General features: G+C 47.1%; 1 long non-coding RNA gene across 1 annotated transcript in view; it reads left to right on the forward strand.

Annotated features, from left to right (window-relative positions):
• Positions 1-3,434: 3,434 nt before the first annotated feature.
• LOC138579622 (uncharacterized) overlaps positions 3,435-17,154 on the forward strand; it is an 81,867-nt gene continuing 68,147 nt past the window's right edge. The window contains exons 1-2 of the long non-coding RNA XR_011304100.1: positions 3,435-4,020; positions 11,017-11,215. This is a non-coding gene — a long non-coding RNA (uncharacterized lncRNA). The remainder of the gene's footprint in view (positions 4,021-11,016; positions 11,216-17,154) is intronic.

Here is a 17,154-nt window from a genome sequence, read left to right on the forward strand (position 1 = left end):
GGGCGGCGCATTGCCGTGGGGAAAGTTCTGTGGGTCAGGTACTGGCGCTGCCCCTTCCGACTGTAATGTCACAAGTACTACGTAACATTACAGAAGTCAGAGGCTTCCTCTGACCACTTTTGCGCCACTTGGGGTGGGGGCATAAGCACAACAATTAAAACACTTCTGGTCCCTCTGCAGCTAAAACCAGCTCCTCCCATCACAATGCAGGCAGGAAACTGCTAATGGTGGGCCATTAGTCACTGAATGGTTTTGTGCTGACATTGTGTTGGGAGGGGAGGTAGTGCGGGGCGTGGGCGTGCACTGTAGGCAGCTTTGCCTCTCCCAAAATAATAGTTTAAAGCGGCGCTATTTCTTTCGTGCTGCTTGTTTTCCAAACTTGATATCAATTCCACTTTAAAACACTTCCATGGCACTGGTGATGAGTTACTTCATTATGCTGATAATAGTTTTGATCAATGTTGCTGAGTAAATATTCTTTAAGCCATGACCCGGTTCATTTATTTATTTATGCAATGTTTGTCGGGTACATGGACACAGATTATTTATTTATGCAATGTTTGTCGGATACCTGTATCCGACAAACATTGCATAAATAAATAGGTACCCGACAAACATTGCATGAATAAATAAATAATCCGGTTCCATGTCTCCTTATAACAAGTCAACAGTCAGTCTTTACTGTATCAAAGCATACACTTGATTCCCATTGAAAGAATTTTAAAGTGATTGTTTATTGTGTTCGGGTGTCTCCTTGTCATTGCCCTTTTGGCTTAGGTTGCCTCCAAACCCCCTTCAGCATCTTGTGTTCTTTGACGGTTGCATATACTGCATCCTGTGCCATATTCATGTTCTCTTGGTGTGCCCAGTCCTCATTATCTGCAGCCTAAGTGGGACTAGAGCATACAATTGTCTTGGGCACCAATGAAAAAGTGGCCCACTGTTGCAAATGGCAATTCATTCCTTGTGTAACGGACTGTTTGACTTTGGGTAGGAGTCCCTTAATGGTGTAGTTTGGGAGTGGGGTGGGGCGCGATGCAGTGGGGCTGGCGCACGGTGTGCGGTGGGGCTGGGACTGGGACGCGGGGTGCGGTGGGGCTGGGGCGTGGGGTGCCGTGGGGCTGGCGCATGGGGTGCGGTGGGGCTGGGGCACGGGATGGGATGTGGGGGGGTGTATTCCTAGTGTTTCGCTCTCGGCACCAAATGGATTAGAAACTGCCCTGCTGAAGTGCGTTATAATGGTTTTCAAACAGGCAACATAACTGTGGAAACCATGATGACCATTCTCCGTGATAAAGAGAGTGGAATTAACATGCAAGGAGGATTCATGACAAGTGGGAGTATGGCATCCATCCTGCCACAAGACTGCAGCCTACCTTGTGTTCACTTATTTACAGGCACGCCTGATGCAGACAGGTGTGAAACCATTGTTCGCTAAACACTCCTTTTGCTTGGTATAATATTTCTTTACATTAATGTTTTGGCTATAGAACAGTGATAAAACACAAAAGTTATGAAATAGTTAAGTTGACATTCATCACACAATGTTGTCCATGCACGAAGCCCCCAAAACAGACCACCTTGAGTTAAGCATTTCCATAAAACATTCAGGTGCTTCGTTTCAGCAATATGGTGATTAGCCCTCTCTTAATATGGCATTCCTACGTGTTAATGTGTCTACGTACATGGGGGAGTAAACAATGTTACATTGGTGTCATGAAACAGAAAAGTCAAAATGTTTTTCATTTATGTGATTTTTATTATTTTTTGATCCCAGCAATTAAACCACAGTACAGGGCTTTTGTAATCCTCGGTAGCCTTTCAAATACTGTGCTTTCGTTGTGTCGGTGCAGAAGGGTCCCTCCTTTGTTCCTGCTCAGTCCCGTGTGTGCCTCGAGCTCCTGTATTCCCACCACAGCCCCGCAGTGTAGAGCTCGGTTCTACTCCATGCGACTTAATTTCTTCAAACCCCCTCTTTCCCAGTCTCCCCTTCCTCTCTCCACGGCCGCTCAGTGTTGCCAGGTCAGAAGGAAAAAAATAAGCTGAATGTTCCTTTAAAACAAGCCCAAAACAAGCTGACTCCCAACCAAATAAGCTGCAAAAACAAGCGCACCTCTAAAATAAGGTGGAAAGGTCTCAGAAGTTGAAAAATAACTATAACGCAAAGAATACATACAGAGAGCTCAAACATATGTTAACAAAAGCATTTATTAAAATTGTTATTTTCTAACAATTGGTGTCTATTTTAATTTTTTGTATGTGTGCGACTTATAAAAGCAACATTATTGGCTTTTTGGATCCTTGGCTGCTCTGGTCCTTGATTCGTCGCTCACTTCTGGTCCTTGGCTCCATTGCAGGTACCTGCCAAGTAGCCCCATGTACTTCATGACACTGAGCCAGTCCAGGCATTTCCTATTAAATGCTAGGACTGGTATTTTATTTCTTCCCATTATAAGTATGGGCCTACAAGGACCAGTATGCAAAGGGAAAATCCAGGACTAGCTCATGGCGACAAGCGTGACATGGCCCCCCCACTGTCGTCATTCTGGTATTGGGAAACCTGGTTGATTGCTTTCATCTGGTCCTTGGTTCATATAGTCCATCACCCCTCTGGTCATTGGCTCCCTCATGACTTACTCCTCTAGTAAATCACTAACCCACCCATTGACTGTTCATTGCCATGCTAATCCCCAACCCTGTTCTTGCCCCTCCCTGCCCAAAACACCTTCTCATGGGAACTCTTTGAGCTCTCTTTAATCAAGCCTTAACATTAAACTTTGCACTCAATGCTGAATTAATTTGAGCTGTAAATGCTACTGGTGTAATAGAAATGTCTTAACCTGGTCTGCGTTCAGCCAATCAAGTTAAAAGCACTGTGTGTGTCCTTCAGTGAAGTCATGTTAACAGTTTTTGGCTTTTGCAAACTTATTGGGCATTTGCCAGGCACTGCCATTAGATGTCCTGGTACTTGCACCATTTTGCACCTGGTGCCGTTCATACAACTAAAGACAGCAGTGCCTACCAAGGGCCTTTCCCATGCCTACACAAAACCCTAAACTATTGTCATTGTCTATGCTTGTTTCCATCATGACTAAACTACATGTTGCTGTAAATACCCCGTGTTTACCTCTTGGCTAGGTAATGCATCTTCAAAGGGTCTCTCATATTGAAAGAGCCCATCAATGCAAAAGAAAGGAGTACTTGCAGGTCGGTAAGGGGCTGCAGACAGCCCCGTCCAGGACGCTGCATGGGGCTTCACATCAGAAAGGCAATCAGCCCGAGCCTCACAGCGTGTGCATAACTGCTTACGGCATGTTCGCCTTTCATATTCATTTTTCTTTTTTGTAAATGGGGCCAAGTCAGACAGACTGGCAAACAAGCAGAACAATAAGCACACAATTAAGGAAAAACGTGGACAAAAACCGCGACAAGCAACCTGCTAATATTATAAGCGACTTTGGGCAAAAACAAGCCCAAAGTCACTTATAATATAATAAGCGGACATGGCAACACTGCGGCCGCTACAAAAGAAGAAAATATGAGAACTGCTTAAATGATGGACACGGGCACTCAAGGACAGGGGTGGAGCTACGCAGATCACTGGCCAATCCCAGGAACAGAAATGTAGGAGGGTGGGCTTTGACATTAGCTTTTCATTTCGGCTGCATGTATGGCTGTAGCCATCAAGTGGGCGTGACTCTGAAGATTGCCGAACACTGCCTCCCACAAGCTACCATGGGAGGCAGGATAGCATACAACACCGGCCCATGGGATCCTCTGCGGGCTTGTAACACCTCGGACCGCTCGCTCCACAGCCTGCCTGGCTGGTGCGTTCCCGCGGCTTGCTGCAACTCCCTCCTGGTGTGGATACAGCGATGTGCTGGGCCTTCGGGTGTCACTTCCTGCAGCGGGTTTGACGCTTGATGGTAGCTGGCTACCCCTCTGCTGCTGGTCTTCCTCCTACGCCAGGTGCAGGCCGCCACTTGCCCCGCTTCCATTGCCTGGGTCCTTCCAAATGCGGTAGGTGCAGATTTCTTTTCTTTCTGCTAACGCCGCCTGTCAAACCGCCGCTGGAGCTTGCCTTCCGTTGCTGCAGCCTTCTGTTCCTCGTTCCGTCTCGACACTGCAGGCTGTACCCTAGCTGTGTGTGCGCCTGTAAGCTCCACTGCCTGATGTCCTCTGCACTGCTCCTCTGGCCCCTGCAGCAGGATAACGCAAGTTTGTCCTCTGCAGTGCCAGTCAAAACAAATCCTCCAGTCCTTCCTAGACTCAAGGAGCAGTACCCGAGCGGAGTGTGCTCCTTGTTGAGAATGTGCCTCTCCTGAGCGCTTGTTCTTCTTCTTGCTGATAGATTTTTATCCATCAGCGGTGATTTTTTGGATACCGAGGCTTGAGCCTCGTTACTCCATCTTCTCGGGTTGAGTATGTAGTCGTGGGTTTGTATTCTTCTTGGTCTGTGTGGTCTTGTCACAGTAGGGCTAGTTTCACAGGGTCTTCACAGTGATGGGCCGCGGGTAGCGGTCGAAGGGGTTTGCAGTGGTGGCAGTGAGTCTTCTGATCAGAGGGTTCGGGTTCTGATCCAATTCTTGGCAGAAGTTCTTACTCAGCTTCGCTAGATGTTCATCCAACATCTCGATGTCCAGGTCTCTGTGAAGGTCTGCTATCCTTGTGAAGATTGGAGCTCCAGACGATATCCGCAGGGCCTTGTTCTGGACTATCTGAAGACTCTTCCAGTGTGGCTCATGGCAGGTCATCCATGCTGGGGAGGCATAAGTCAGGGTTGGTCTGATGATCGCCTTGTAGACGTTGATCTTTGTATGGAGGGGCATGGACTTGCTCTTCAGGAGTGGGTACAGCGCTGCCCTCTTTCCTGTTGCCTTCTGCTGATATTCTCGATGTGGCTTTCCCAGTTGAGTTTGCTGTCCAGGGTCACACCGAGGTAGCGGCTGCTGCTCTTCCATTTGATGGTCTCCCCGTTGAGGCTGATGTGTGGGTGCTCCTTGATCTTCTTTCTGGTGAACAGCGTTGCAGTTGTCTTGCTGGTGTTGAGTTCTATCCGCCAGTCGCTGTACCACTTTGCGATGGTATCCAATGAAGCTTGCAGATTCTTCGCCACTTCCTTTTCGCTGAATGACTGGGAGATGACTGCAGCATCGTCTGCATACAGCGCCAGGTTCGTCTTGTGGAGATCTGTCGGGATGTCGTTGGTGAAGAGGTTGAACAGGAAGGGTCCGAGGTTCGATCCCTGTGGCACGCCTGCTCGGATGGGATGTGAAGAGGACATCTCAGACCGCATGGCGACATGGAAGGTGCGGCCTCCCAGGTAGCTTGCAATCGTCTTCACCAGGTAGTTCGGAAATCCCAGGCCAATCATCTTGTGCAGCAGTCCCTTGTGCCAGACTCGGTCGAATGCTTTGGCGACATCCAGGAAGACGATTCCTGTGGACTTCTTGATGTTGAATCCGTGGCTGATGGTGTCCACCACTCTCAGTAGCTGACGAGTCGTTGCATGCTCCTTTCGAAATCCAAACTGTTCCTTTGCTAGTAGATTTCTTTCAGAGGTGAAGTTGCTGAGTCGAGCGAGGAGGACCTTCTCCAGGAGCTTCGATAATCCAGAAAGCAGGCTGATGGGGCGGTAGTTTGCTGGATCCCTCAGTGGTTTGCCGGCCTTTGGAAAAACGATGACCCTTGCTTCTTTCCAGGAACTCGGGAAGTGCTGGAGCCTCATGCATGCATTGAAGATCTCTGTGAGATGTTCCATTGATGCTGGTGGGAGGTTCTTGATTGCCAGGTTGGTTATTTCGTCTCTCCCCGGTGCCTTGCCGTTCGCCAGCTTTTCTGCAAGTCCTGCTACCTCAGAGCTTGTGCACTCCTTGATGTCTTCTGCTCCCAGCCCGGTTCCGTGATCTGCGAGGTACTTCTCAACTGCTTCCTCCAGTCTGTCTGAGAGCCTACTTACCTTGTTCGGGGTGAACGAAGCCTCCAGTGTCTCGGCAAGGACCTCTGCTTTGCCAAGAGGCCATTCTTATAGTTCTTCTTCCTTTGTCATTCTAGTGGGGGGCCGGCCCTCCCCTGGCCTCCCACCGGTTACGTTTGCACCTTTTCCATGTTTGGGCCATGTTTCCATGACAACGAATTGGGGGGGGGGCACCTGGCTGCCCTCCCCTTGTGCAAGACCCTTCCTCCGTCCCCACCCTGCCTCTAACCCCCCCATGCCCTCCATCGGGCCGTACTTCATACAGCCCAGGGCCTGTGGCATGTACATTAGGAATTGGGATCCTGCAGAGCAACGTATGTCGGTCACCTTATGGTGGGTAATGCTGTGGGTCATCCCTTCTGCAGGTGCGAGGGGGCATTATAAACCTGGCAAGGGTGCATAGGGTTGAGACTGTGCTGATAGTTTTTTCCGGATTGGCGACAGTGCAATGTGGTGTGCCTGTGCCTTCACAGCATCACAGCACTTTGTTCATTAGGGATTGTATTCCCAAGAAATTGGTGCATCATTTCAACTGGGTAATGAGAGTGGTCACAGATTATTGGTAACAAGCAGGGAGCCAATTGCAATTTTGCCTATAGCTATTGTTAAATGTAGGGGGTCAGCGGAATCATGATCTTGCGTGCTAGTATTTCTTCACTGAAGTAGCAGTGGTAACGCACCCATTTTGGAAGCAGGATGACACCGAACAACGCAGTTCCAGCACTCTACTTGGAAAGCCAGGCTCAGTAGTATCGCATTTATGTTGCGTTGCGCAAGAGGCACATTTTATTGCTGGCGAAAACCTTTGAACTGAAACCATGGGTTTGTGCAGGATGGGATCGGATGGCGCATTTGGGGGCTTCTATATTTCCCATTCTGCGCTGCACATTTGACTTTATATTTAGCTCATTTTCTTTTTTCTGCTGCCCCGTGGCTTTCCACACTGAGTTAATTTGATATGTAATTTGTTGGTTTATGGCTTCCGTTATGGATTTTTCCAGTTCGCCATGTTTTGAAATTAGGATCAGTGGCATTTTCATTTACATGCGGCAGCAGCGTGGATTGAGCAAGCACAACGTGCGCTTGCAGTGGCATCCATGCTGCATATCTGTTTCAAATTAATAATTGTAGAAAAATGCATGAATGCGCTCCTCTGTTGGATTAATTTATCGTGCTTATGTTAGCCTTGGAGCTTTGCTCCTAAATCCCACAAGTTTGCCAGGATGTGTGTGTCTGGTGTGCGGCCACCGAGCTGCCTTGGGGAATGTCCTGTTAGGTCTACGGGCCCTCGCTATTTGCATCCACAGTGTGGCAATGTCTTTGAGCCACGCAGTGTTCCGGTGTGTAGGACTACGGGTCGGCCATAGCAGCTGCTTTTGTTAAGCTTGGGCACAGGTTTTGGGAGGCGCAATAGTTCGACGGCAATGTATTGCGGACTAATGTTTTCAGGGAAATGAGGATGGCGCAAGGGCCACATGCATGCCCTTGGAGCAAGACGACATGTGCAACACGTGGTGTTGTGGTATTTACTGGCCAGTGATGGTAGCATGTTCAAAATGGTGCGTGTGCATGGCCAAAGAGTAGTGCTTTGCAGATCCCCACAGCTTATACACAGCCCATAACTGTGGGATTTCAGAGGTAGGTGCGTGCATATCCACTAGGTCAGTTGCCTCACACGCGCAGTAGGTACTATATGATGACTCATAGGTTATTGGCATTATGCCGCAAAAATTTGCAATACCGTGAATTGCATAGGGGATGGCTGAGGATTATGGAAGTAGGGACTCTTTACTTGCCCTCGTGTTTCGTTTGCCTTGGTAGGGTTTCCTTACGTAGTATGCTCCACTTCTTGGTAAAGAGACTACAAATACCAGAATGCAAATAAGCAGAAGGCCGAGCAGGGCCTTGCGTTTTTTAGAAACAGGAGTACCTAGTAGTTGGGATGAGGTTGATGGAGATTATGCTGGTTTGCTTTGTTCAAACTGCATTAATATAACCCAGGTGGAAAACAGTTTCTGTTTATATAAAAAAATACTGGGAGCCTGTGTCATAAACAAAGGGCGGACAGTAATCAAGTGGGACCAGTGGTAGGGAGGGATCATCCATTACTGTATAAATTTCACAAGGTCGCTGAAGCAATTGTGCAGTTATGCTTACAGGCCGTTTGTGTGGCTCGCATCCAATGTCCTGGTTGGTGGATTGCTCATTAAGTTGTAGTCTTGTTTCTTAAGCAGGGGGTGGCTTGACCAGATCTGCAGTAAGATGCATTGTACGAAGAAGATATTCGTGAACTTGCCAGATCAATTTTATGTTTGCACGGATTTGCATGAAGCACACCATTTTTGATGTGCCTTTGCAGATCTGTATCCTTGTCCGAAAGGATACTTACTGTATGGTTAGGGAACAGCTGGCTAGTAGCTGTGCATGGCATGGACGTGTCAGGTTTTCTTGCCTTCTGGCTCCATAGAAGAGCAGGATAGTTATTTGAGGTACTGAATGGGTTGTCCAGGAGGCGTTACTTTGGGAGTACATGGTCCTTATGGGCGTGTAGCAATTTCACGTACTAAGAGTTCCCAAAATGGCGGGGTGTGGCTAATTAATCAGTTAGGTGAATACTGATTTAATTATTGGGACGGTATCTATCCACAAGGCAAAAGTTTCGGGACAAACATAAGAGTCCCTGAAGGACGACAACGGAATGCCTTATATCTGCTTTGTGGTAATAACAAATTGTTTTATGTGCAAATGCAGGTTCAAGGGGATGCCCTAAGTGGAGAAAAGATCATTAGGCAAGCTGGTCAAGGGACAGGTAATGAGCTGGAAACGAGTAGTAAGGTTGGCCGTGTATAAAGCGGGTGAGAGATTTTCCTTGACACTCAAGGCGTAGTAAGTATCTGCTGTATAAGTACTTTATTCCCCACCAGTGGACCAGATTAAATATCTTCGTAAAAGAACAATTTGCATCACATTTATAAGGGGGCCCTTTATTCAGTTGGTGCGCAGCTTGGAATAGCCTGTTATGGGTAAAACTAGTGCTAGGCTTACCATAACCCCTTTTTAAACGTTATTCAGATCCAGTGAGACTGAGGATGTTAATGGTTTTAAGGCTGCCATTAGAACTGGTCATAAAAGGTAGGAAGGAGTTTGATATCAGTTTATTAAAATGATCAGGCGATGGGCTGGCAATGGTTAAAGGCCTTTAGGCTCATGGCCACAATGAACCTAAGATGCGCTTACGCATGTTATAGTCAGTAGTTCGACCTCGGTTTCTGAGTACAGATTCTGAAATACACTATTGGCATCTTATTTCATCGCAATGGGTGCTATTGGTACTGGGTCGCAAAGGAAAGGAATGGGTAGTTACAATTGTGTGCCATTCCCCATTTAAGTCTGACAATTTTTGGGGCACAGCCAGAGCCCGTGGGGGTTGCCCAGTTTAGCGCATTTGCACTTTAGTTCAATGTTTAAATTCATGGGCACTGTGTAAACAATTTTTTGGGATCCTTATGTTTAATGAAGGACGGTAATAAAAATAAAAAAGGCATCAACGCAAAACGGAAAGGTGATAAGGTGCGGTTATATCGAATTCAATACCCCTCCAGTTGCCTGCTTCCAGTGGCTGGCAGGCCAGTGGGGCAGGCACACCTGCCTAGAAGAGGGTATAATGTGGGACTGAAATGTGTAGGTATAAATCAAAACCACAGTAATTTCATGGTGACTCTGACCACGGCCAGGTTCACTCTCAGGTTTTAATAAACAGAGACAGCTTGGTGGATTGCATGCTGGCAGCAGCACCGTAGTTGCTACTACAGCGGTCAGTCCGCCAGCAGCTGGTTTGGCCATGGCAACCAAGGTTGATGGACTTGGGGATCCACTGAGGGTTGTTACTTCTCGATGGTGCCAGCTGGGGGGACATTGTTGCATATTTACGGTGCGAATAACAGATTTGTGATTATGTGTTGTCATAGGATATGAAAATAATAGAGGAAGTCTACGACCACCTCAGCCGGGTCCCAGGAGTGTGACCAGGACGCAGCATAACGATCCCGAAAGGTCTGGTAAACTGTGGGGCAATCCCGCAATGATTTACCAGTGGAAAGACTGGATGATGGCATGAATGCACCATAAGTTCAAATTTCGCTTTATGTACAACTGGAGGGTCTGCCAGTAACACAACTCCGGGCCCTCCAAAAAGCTTTGGTAAGCTGTGGGACCTCCCACAATGTGCATGCACAAGGTAAAACTGGACAGTGGCATGAGCTACTTCATAAATTTGAATTATGGCTTGGGCGCAAGTTAATAGAGCTGCCCAGAAATGCACCATAATGACCCACAAGGCACTGCTGAAATGGTAAGATGTGGGACACTAACGCTCACCGTAGCTCTGCAGGGGCACCTGGAATCCTCTGCTAACTGTCACTTGGTATGGACTGGAGTACTGGACTGTGAAGCGTGTATCTGAAAGGGGATGTACAGGAATGTCAGCCGGCGCGTTGTGCAGGAAGGAACCACCACCCAGTACCTCCCAATACCCCAACTGCGGGGGTCCTTTCTGACCTGCTTTTATGTTACAGGAATCCTCCATCTAGCAGGGGCACTTTTGAATGTAGCCTGTTACTTCACCGGCTGTTGGGGTTCCGCCCAGACCCGCTGCGGCGTGAATGTTCTTTATTGTAGAGTTCTATCAGGTGGATAAGTGTGAATGCTCACGTGACAGTTCTCTTGTAAGTGGTCTTTAGATTTGCGGTGCTAAGTCTCTTTTGGTATTGTCCTGGATGATGCTGTGCCTTCAGGAGCCGTGTGGCTCTTATTGTTCCAATGCGTGCCTTAGCCTTCAGCTGTGGCGCTTAGTGTTGCTTTTGCGGATTACAGCACCTTTTGTTCACAATGTCCTCAAAGCTTTTGCTGTTTGCAGCGCCTTTTGTTCTTACTGTCTTCAAGGCACTTTATTGTCTTGTACTGTGCGTATAAGGAATGCACGCGGTATCTATCCCTTGTTGCTCACTGACCTTTCTTGTTGTTTTTTCCTTGTTTCCTAGGAGCGCTGTAAGGAAGTCAACATTCCGCCATGGAGAAGCTGCTCACTGGATAAAGCACGTAGCATGCGGCTGTAACAGCTGACAAGCGGAGCGAGGCCCGAGGAGCCGGAGGGAATCCTGGAGGTTACAGCTGATAATCGGAGCAGATGGCGGGCAGACGGAGGTCCCTGGAAGGTGTAGCTGCGAGGATCGAATGCAGGTAACAGCTGCTGGGGATCGGAGGGCCCGCGTGCATGCAGTCTTGTCTTTAATTGTTGACTTCTTTTTCCATTGCAGGAACGATGCCGGGAGCGTCACGCTGCATAAGCAGAACGACGCAAAGCGAGGATCTAGGCCTGGGCGTGGCTATTTATAGTAAACCAGCCCCAGCCACACCCAGAAGACTGGCCTGCAACTAGGGATGCCAGCAACTATAATGCCTCCATCTTGAAGGGGCTGACATGCACAGGATGTACCCAACGTGATTATATTAACCCATGAAAGTCTCCTACATTAACCCATGAATGCCATATGAACCCATGAAGGTCTCCTACATCATTAACCCACGAATGCCTGTTCACTCAAGTGTTTTAGCATGCCGCCAATCCTGCCACGCTTTAGCCCACTTTGCCCCTGCTTGTAACCTGGCCCAGGGCCACCCATAGTGCTTTGGAACCCTAGGATTGGGGCAGGGAACCGGTCCCATGGAATTAAAGTCTGTGATCGTGACAACACTCACACATGGTACATGCTTGCGGTAAGACTGGGAGATGGCATACAAGCACTGATAAGTTGCAATTGTGGTTACGTACAACTGGGAGGTTTGGCCAGTAACACCGCACTATGACCCTGTGTGGTTGGGCAAGCTGTGGGACACTGCCTCTGGATAAATGCCATGGCAAAACCGGAGGATGGCACAAGTACACTGTTGATTGAAATTTCGGGTTTGTGCACAATTGGAGGGCCTCGACCACCAGGTTGGTACATCGTTACCAGGCTGAAGGGGCGGGGGGGCAACATAGGCCTTCAATGGTAGCACTCACTAGGTAGTCCTGGGCCAGTGCTGATTTACAAAGGCCACTAAGTGAAAGCATATTATGGCCAAAGGAGACAGAAACTCAATACGATGATTGTCATTGAACTTGGAGATAAGTTAGGGTACAGGCGTAAATGTGTAGAAAAAAACACTTTGTCCTGGTGGATGGTTACCAATAGATCTTGATTTAGTAGTTCACCAACCTTCACATACATGTGAAGAGAGACACCCTTATTGATCAGCCCACAAGGTGGGCCCAGGAGGGCCAGAGCCCCTCCAGTTTGGGAAGTTTCTCCACGAAGAGCGATTTTCAAACGCTCCCCCAAAAAATGACTGGTTAACAGAGGGGTTGGATTTGGCCACACCCACCAGCCTGGACGTGCCTGTTAACCACCTGGGAAGTTAATTGAGATGAAGTTACAACCAAAGGAGACAGCAGTTCTATAGATTGGGGGACATGGAAGTTTAGGATGAATTTAGAAGGAAAGCGTAAGGTGTGAGTAATCCACTTGTGCTCCGGGGTTACGGTATGAGGGGTGTAGCAGAAAGTGGCCAGCGCCCAGTGTGTTTGGTACATCTTGCCCCCTTGGGGGAACCGCCTATGGGCTCAGATTCAATTAGGCCTGTGCACACTGGCGCAATAATCACCTGGCACTGACATCATCTGGTAAAGAGGTGGTGGCCAGATTGAAAGGGCGTGGGACAACGGCTCACATGGGCATGGAGAAGTCCAGGCGCAGGCTCAACAGGGAGATTGAGAAACTTACAAACTATGTAACTGGAGGGTCAGCTCATTAACAAGTGGGAGGACTTAAGAGCTAATGAAACAAGAGGGATGGCCACTTACTTTAAGTCTCTTTACATATATATTTTGGTAAAGGCTATGTTATTCAGCATGCATAATATGGCAAAAGCTATTTCATTAAGCTAACTGTCATACGTATTCAAAAAGATGAGCAATTGGGCCCTTCAAGGGTGCACTGTAGCTTTTTATTTAGCCAGTGTTCATAGATGCAGAGAGAATTTTCTGCATTTAGGTTTAACATGAAACTTTTTCGTTTTCTGGTGTACATGTGGATCAAATCACATTCATCTTATTAAACAGATGCAACAAAGAAAGAATGGCAAATGCTTAAGAAAAATTAACAAACAAAAAAAACAGATGCACAATCATTGGTGGTTTGCCTAAGTGTGCAATGAATGCAAAGAAACATAGTATATTATTTAAACACAAGTCAAACACCTATATGGAATGTGTGGAGTCAAAACCATGTGTCAGAGAAAAGACATTATTTCTTTCTGAACCTGGGTTAATTTATTGCTGGCTCCTAGAGAAAAGGGACCTAGTCGTTGGTCAACGTCTAGAAATGGATCGAATTATGGAGCAGGATTGGGGGAATGAAGCCCTCAAAATGATGTGGTCCCGTGACGTTTCGGCAGAAAGCCTTCTTCATGGGCCTCGACTTGGTCTCCCCTATGTGAGAAACAAAGGAAAAGAGAGAAAAAGAGAGGGGCTCAAATTGTTGTAGAGCTCATCTAGAAGGATTAAATCTGATGCTAGTAATACTGGCATGCAATAAAATCTAATTGGGACCATGTGGGTGAACAATGGTGTCATTGTTCACTGGCTTGCTGGCACTTGGTTACTGACCTGGACGGAAGTCAGAGGGTAGTGTTTTCTTCCAGTCGGTGTTGGCAGGGAACTGGGAGTGATGTGTAGCAGACCTCTTCAAACTGTAGGAGGAGGTTCCTGCAGATAGGTAGCTGGTGTGCTGGATGCACTAAGGTTTGGGAAAAATTATAAAAAACATATATGTATAGGCAAATGAGTATAACCATAAATGGTAAAAATCACTAATGTATAGTGGTGTGCTTGACTAGAAAAAATGACATAAATGTACCTGTAGGCACAATCTTGCAGCCACTGGGAGATTCTTGGCTGTGCACGGTTGGGAAAATCCCTTTGAAGGATGCTTGTAGATGGCGATCAGCCGGTGGCCCACGTGTTTGTGGGGCTCCCCGGTTTCTGGGGTCTGAATTTAGCCGTGCCTTGGTGTGGCTACAGGACCCTAGAGTAGGAAACCAGGGCAAAGTTTAAAAGAAGATGCTAAAAAGATTTTTTGACGCTGATAACATTTCTGAAAGCAGGGGCCGACAGGCGCCGGCCCGTGCTGTGTTGGTCTGAACCGTAGTGGAAAGGTGGAGCTGTAAGCACGGATGGCTTCCGTGGCGGGGGCGATTGACCCCTGGTTTCCACGCGGCTAGCCCTGCAGTGCGCTCATACGTGCGTGTCCAGAGATGAGTCGTTTGCTTTCTTGGGCTGCGGATACCGACTGCGAAGGCCGGCGCAGGTACAGTGAAAAAGCAGAGCTGTGTCTCGGGTGCGCACAGCGCAGGCGCAGGTATGGAGTGTATGAGTCCCTGCGTATGCGCGATTAGTGCAGGCCCGGGGGTTGGCATGGTAACCGTTCAGTTTGTACGGGGCACGATATTTCTTAAAGGAAAAGGAAAAAGAATGGACATAGAGCCTCTATCGTGTGGACTACAATTAGGGCTGTTGGACAAGGGGGCATGTAGGAAAAGATTGTGGAGGGCACAGATGTAAAGACCCCATATGCTAGTGGTTTCGTATGGAGTGAATGGTAAAGCAGTGTGTTGCCGTGGTGGCTGTGAGCTTCGTATTGTACACAAAATGAACAGTGACACAAGCATTGCGAACCTCAGAGTTATTGTGCACAGCATAAATTGGTTTGCATATGATGATACAGTATATATATGCGTATTCACGGGTTTATACCAAGTAAAAGTGAACAATAGCACATGCAGAAAAGACAAAGTTGGCACAAGATGTAACACATTGCAAATACACACTTCTTGTGTACAACATTAATTGATTTGCATGAAATGATTGTGTGTACGTTTTCACGAGTTGTACGTAAGATGACATATTGCTTAAGTACAACAATACAATCAGCTGTCCTATTCGTGTGAGGGCAGAGATGTAGTAGGTCCCCCAATTTATTGGTTGTAAGGGTAGGGACTAATCGGTCATCTGAAGGTGGTTGGCATGGCCTCGTTGAAACCCTTAGTGGTGGCTTTAAGTTTAAAAATCCACCATGATTCCTTATGGTTCAGCACATTGGATGCATTGGTGGTATTGACTACTGTGTCTACAATCCACCAGTGTTTATCGTCCGTACTGTGTTGATACTCCACATAGTGCGAGACTAATGGTGCTGTGTCGACTCGACATCAAATCCTAGAGCAATGTTCGCCAATCCTTTTGTTGACTTGCCTCTGAGTCTGGCCTACATATCTGAGTCTGCAAGGACATTCGATGATGTAGACCACATTTGTAGTTTTACAATTTGAGAAATGTTTGATCTTCCATTCAATTCGGAATGATGTTGTTTTCCTGGTGAACCGGCACACATTACATGTACCACATGGGTGATGGCCCACTAGTTCCCGCATGTTCCAAAGTCTGGTCCTTTGGGATTTTATTTAGCCTGGCATGGGTCATCATGTCCTTAAGATTCTTGCCCCGCTTGAGTGCCATTCTCGGGTGGGTCATTCGGGAGGCTTAGTTGTACCAAGGGCCAAAATATCTTGATGATGGCGGAGTTTAGTTGCATTTGGGCCAAAGGTAGTAAGTTGGGGGTAAGTAAGGTTTCACATGGAGTATATTGTGCTTGCTTGGTAGTATTGCGAACTAATTTTTTTTTGGGTAGCCTCTGCTTAGAAGTTTGTTTTTCAAGATGCTGGCATGTTCTTTGTATTGTTCAAGGTCAGTGCAATTGCGTCTGAGCCGTAAGAATTGGCCAAATGGTAGATTGTTTCTGAGATTACTGGGATGATTGCTCCTATAATGCAAGAGGGTATTTCTATCTGTTTCTTTCCTATATAGGGAGCAGATCATTTTTTCTTCTTTGGCACTAATTTCCAAGTCCAGGAAGTTAATCATCTGGTTGCTTTTGCATAGTGTAAATTGGATTTCTTCTGTTTGATCATTCACCCAATGTAAAAAGTTCTCTACTGGGGAATCAATGTCCTGCCATATAAAGATGATATCATCGATAAAGAGGTAACAGTGAGAGATCTTGTCTTTGAATGGGTTATTAATGCTGAGCTGTGTTGTTGTTCGTATTCAGACATAAAAATAATAGCCAGTCAGGGCCCTGACTAACAACTACATTTGATGAGAGCTTTTATCTCCAAGTGAGCGGGACCGCAATGGGAGCGGCCTTTGCCCCCAGTCTGGCTATTATTTTATACAACACAGCTCAGCATTAATAACCCATTTAAAGACAAGATCTCTCACTGGTACCGCTTTATCGATGATATCATCTTGACCCAACAGTGTCAGCTCAGTAGTGAAATGAGTTACAGGCCCAGAGGCAATTTCAGTTCCATCGACTGTGGTGATGACATCCGAAGTGGTCTTTTTGCAAAGGGGTAGATTCATCCTTGAGGCCAATTCGTGGTCCATGTAGTTTCCTACGGCCCCGCTATCAATGTATGCCCTTACTGTGTGCATACGTGATGGCTGCCTTGGATCAATTAGGACCATTGGTGTAATTAGGTGGGTGGTCTGAGTGTCCTTCTTTAAGCTCAGCAAGCTGACCTCTACGCTTGTCGGGCATGGTTGTTTCCCGAATCAGGCTCTATTTGACTTTTGTCAGCAACTCCTACTACTTTCTTGGGTGGTTTTATAGGGCAATCCCGTAGAAAATGTCCTGCGGTTCCACAGTACAGACACAATTGCATCTGCCGTCTCTTTTCTCTTTCCTTTTGAGTTAAGGGTCCTTTAACCCCCCCGATCTGCATAGGTTCTGATGCATCTGTTCCTTTGGGGGTAAATTTGGGTTTAACCCATACCCGACTCTCGAACTTAGCTCAACCAGCCTTTCTATTCTGAAGTTGGTGGTCTAACTGGACCACTAAGTCTATATATTCTGCGCAATCCTGAGGTGGGTTCACAACTTGAGCCAAAACACCTTTGAGTTTTCCCCGAAGCCCACGATGAAATAATGTAATTCATTTCTCCTCAGGCCATCCGGTTTCCACCACCAACCTATTGAAGGTTGCGATATAGGTTAGCAGATCCTGATTACCCTGTCGTA

Source organism: Ambystoma mexicanum, chromosome 3p (genome assembly GCF_040938575.1).
Source record: "Ambystoma mexicanum isolate Mex_15411 chromosome 3p, UKY_AmexF1_1, whole genome shotgun sequence".
NCBI classification, from domain to species: Eukaryota; Metazoa; Chordata; class Amphibia; order Caudata; family Ambystomatidae; genus Ambystoma; species Ambystoma mexicanum.